Here is a 4,576-nt window from a genome sequence, read left to right on the forward strand (position 1 = left end):
GGTATAACATTGATCACCAATTATTTAGTTGTACGCTTCTTCAAGTCAAACAACTGCACATAATTTCCCTGGATTTATCTTGCTTTCACACTCGGAATGAAGATACTCCAAGAAGAAATTTTAGCTGGGATATTAAAACTAAAATTAATCTCATACAGAATGGCAGCGAGTCTCATAAAAAAATGAAGCTAAATCGTATACAGAATGTCAAGATTTACAGCAATAATACAAACGACAGTCTCCATTCTTATATGTAATTGAAGCAACCTAGGATCAAACACAAGTTTGATGGTAGGACTTACACTGTTCTTGTATATGTGGTTTATTTGCTTTTTGTTTTTCGTTTCTTTCGCAGAAATTTTACGTGTTTTTCTGCAATTTGGGTTCAACACTACACTAAAAGTGGCCGGTCAAAGATAACAGGACTATCACTTTCTAAACTGACCGGAAGATGCTTATTTTGCTTGTCCAGATTCGCAGAAAAATTTCTCAAACCAATCTTTTTGCCGTCGATTGCCGACTTTATGTGGGACATTTGTGGGACCACTTGGCTGTTATTGCATCATCTCTTTCCTGATTGGCTATTCGTGCGCGCGTGAGTGACATGTCGGATCTATGAATAGGGATGCGAGAAAAGTGCTATCTGATACGACACGCGCTACCGTGGCCACCTTGACTGTTATAGGAACTAAGCCAATAAGGATGCGAGAAAAGTTCTATTTGATACGACGCCCGCTATCGTGGCCACCTCGACAGTTATAGGAAATAAGCAAATTAGGATGCGAGAAAAGTTCTATTTGATACGACGCGCGCTATCGTGGCCACCTCGACAGTTTGATAAAGTAAGCCAATAAGGATGTGAGAAAAGTGCTATCTGATACGAGGCGCGCTACCGTGGCCACCTCAACAGTTATAGGAAGTAAGCCAATAAGGATGTGAGAAAAGTGCTATCTGATACGACGCGCGCTACCGTGGCCACCTCAACATGAAGTTAGCCAATAGGGATGCGAGAAAAGTGCTATCTGATTGACATGAGCTACACCAGCCAATCAGCGCGTGGCAAAAAAAGTTTAGTGCATATCAGAACATGACAGAATCCTCCTGGTTATGAAGTTTGGTCAACCAAAAGATCAGAGTAATTCTTGCATACATTTGGTCATTTTTCGATACTAAAAAAGGTAGCGCTACTAAAAAAAGGTAGCGCTCGTCGAACAACGTATTTTAAAGAGGGGCCTCTGAGTGAAATTATATCACGATGATGGGGGGCTGTACTACGAGGTACAGTAAACACCCGCGTATGAGAAACTAATCAGCCAGGCGGGAAAAAATAAGTTATTATTTGAAAGATCACTCGAATGTTGATATGCAAAATTCGTGATATTTATGTAAAACCTATAATATAACACATGAAGACAATTTGAAACATGATTTATGGTTGATAGCAAGAAACAAAATATATTTTGCTTTACTTTTTGCTTTCTTTTTTTGGTTCATTTCATAACTTTAGTTAAATGCAACATGTTTTTATATGGTTGTTGCGTTCAGCGTTAGTGTCTGGTGTAAATGGAAAAAAACAGCCTGCGTTTTCAAAATTTATAAAAGCCTATACGGCCAGATCGTGAAATTTCTAGGTTCTCATACGCGGGTCTTTATGTATACGCAAGTGTTAATTAAGATAAAATATAATTTAAATAAAACATAAATTGGATAAGGCCTTTCATGCAATCAGTACCAAAACAGCAGGTGTGTGTGACCTAGAACACCGGTGCTGTTTAAACATTGCATTTGATAATCCTTCACTGTTTATTTTAGTATTAAGTTCCTTCATTTCATATATTTGTATTATAATACATTCTAACGGAAAGTCATTACAGTGTTGTTTTTTAATAAAGTTTTTTTTTAAATAAATGTTAGATTTTTAATCAATGTGTTACGAGGTTTTGGGTGGTTCTTTTATGGTATCTGGGGGTAGCCGGGGATCGTACACGCTGAGCAAGGGTTGACCGTCTTTTTTGTTCTTTATTGCACCGCTTGAGTGTTTACAAATGGTAGAGCTACCACTGGCTAGCGGGAGATTGGCTGTACGAAGGCAAGTACTTTCGGAAGGTAGTGAAGGAACATCTCTTTCCCGGAAAGTTGACGAAGCCAACTTTAGAGAGTCCTGACTAAACCAACCTAGAGCACTGCCGTGTAGTGTCCTCGCAACAGTTACAGCACAATCCTAGAGCTAGTTACTATGCTGCTCAATTCATACTAATCTCATTAATAAACTGGTCAAACTGGTTTTAAGGATGATGTAAGAATAGAAGATCGGGTATTGACTTTGGGAAGAAAATCAACGATGAAATAATAAATGACTTAGAATAAATTCCTTCGATAGAAATAGCAAGAGCAGTATAAAAGGAATAGTTTGACAATAGTAATATGCAAAATTAAGTAATGTAACAGCGGTAAGATTAAGGATAAAAGTAATCGTTAAACTGTTATTTTAGCCTGGCAAATATAAAACCTGTTTTGCTAAACAGTAACTACGCATGCTTAGTCAAACAATGAAGAGATCCACGTAAAGCAAATAAGTGAAATGTCGAATGGAAAGTGAAAGTAAATATCTGACGTGTCGGAAACGACTTTTGCATAGATTAACAATTCCTTCATAACAAATGTTAGCTAACGCGGTCATGGGATCCACCTTATCAGATAAACATCACAATAAAAGTTCTTAATAAAGTGAGTTATAAGAAGGATTACCATTTGCGATCAATAATTTCTGAAGCAAGTATGATCAGCCATAGCATCAACCTTGTAAGGCTTACAAAATCCCGCAGGATATACCGCTAAATTTTCTTGAGTGTGTCAACATGCTATCTAACGGATCCTGTATATCTCCCTTCATCACCACTATTTTCAACTCGTTAGAAGTTTTGGTGTGGGCAGTGACGGTGCTGTGTTTCGTCGCTCCTATCCTCGTTCTTCTCATCATCTACCGTAACCCTCACCTACGGACCGCACCAAACATGTTCTTGGTGTCCATGACAGTTTCGGATTTCTTTTACTCATTAACAACACCCCTTTGGATGATTTACCCCGAGAATCTCGTCGACAGCGCTTTATGTAGAGCTGTAACATTCACCAGTGTGCTAGCCTTGTTTGTGTCGGAATTTTCGCTGGCTATCATCTGTGTTGAACGATTTTATGCCATCGTTTTCCCTTTCAAGGCTCGGTTTGCGAGTGCTCGCTCAAGGCGGATCACAATTGCTCTCACTTGGAGCGTTGCGATTGTAGCGGCAACCGTCGTTAGCATTGTAGACCGAGATGATATTATCGTGTATTGTCGAATTGATGTACGACATGTCGAGCTTGACGGTGTTTACAAAGTTGTAAAAGCTGTAGCTTTCATCCTCAGTTTTGTGATTCAGTGCTGCTTGTATGGAATCATCGCATTCAAGCTCAGAAAGAGAACAACGCCTGGACAACAGACCAGCGAAAGAGCGGCTAAGGAACTGGCTAAAAACCGTCGTATCATTGCTATGACTTTTACCGTTGTTGCTTTGTTTACTTTGACATGGGGACCTATAGCGACAACCCCACTTTACATCAGTGCTATCCCTCCGAATGCGTGCTGGTATGATAACTTTTTCTACTTTTGCAGTCTAACGATTTACAGTAACGCTTTTCTAAACCCCTTGGTATATTTCATCTTCATGCCAGCCTATCGTAAGGGGCTTAAAGACTTGATCAAGATTTGTTTTCCGCGTCGTTGTTTTAGGAATCTTTCGCCAACGATTCAGAGTTATGAGATGGAAGGCGCTGCACGAGATGAACTACCAGTACAATAAAACATTGTGTCAGAGCACAAACAAACAGAAGCAATGCTTCGGTATAAAGTTTATATAAAAAATAACTACAGCTTGTACTTTTGGCTAATATACTGTATATATATAAATATATATAAATAATATATATAATATATAAATATATAATGTGAATGTGGCGATCTTATAGTTTTCTGTAAAAAGGGCCTTAGCAAGAAATTGACTGGGCCACATGCCCCCTGTCACAAATTAAATAAACAGTAGGGGCGTGGCTCTGCCCCCAATATAGTTTAATGTCTCTATATTGTGCCCCCCCCCCCCACATTTTGAGGCCTGCTTAACTTTGCAGTAAAGAGTAAGTTAATGAAAAATAAAAATTTTATCCAAGCTTCGGTGTCTCTTTGTTATTGTATTTTTTTAACCTTCTCCAATTTTCGCTAGCATGTGATAAAGGACACTAAGAGCCATTCTCATAATTATGCTTTGGGCCCTTCAGAGAGACTTTTAAGGCCGGTTCCCACACTTGCGATTTTTAATGCAATTGTTGTCACATCTGTCAGTCTCTTATGGTTAGTTCTGAATCGACATGAAGTATTCTTTTTAAACTTTGTAGTACCATATTGGGCAAAGACCATAGAATGGAATTCATATGCAATATATGCCGGAGATAAAGCGTACCGAAGGTGCAAAAATTGCCAAAAAGTTAAATCACAACGACAAATAAAAAAATATATTGGGTTTGAGCCCACTTTTAGGGATCAGCG

Source organism: Nematostella vectensis, chromosome 5, assembly GCF_932526225.1.
Source record: "Nematostella vectensis chromosome 5, jaNemVect1.1, whole genome shotgun sequence".
Lineage (NCBI taxonomy): Eukaryota > Metazoa > Cnidaria > Anthozoa > Actiniaria > Edwardsiidae > Nematostella > Nematostella vectensis.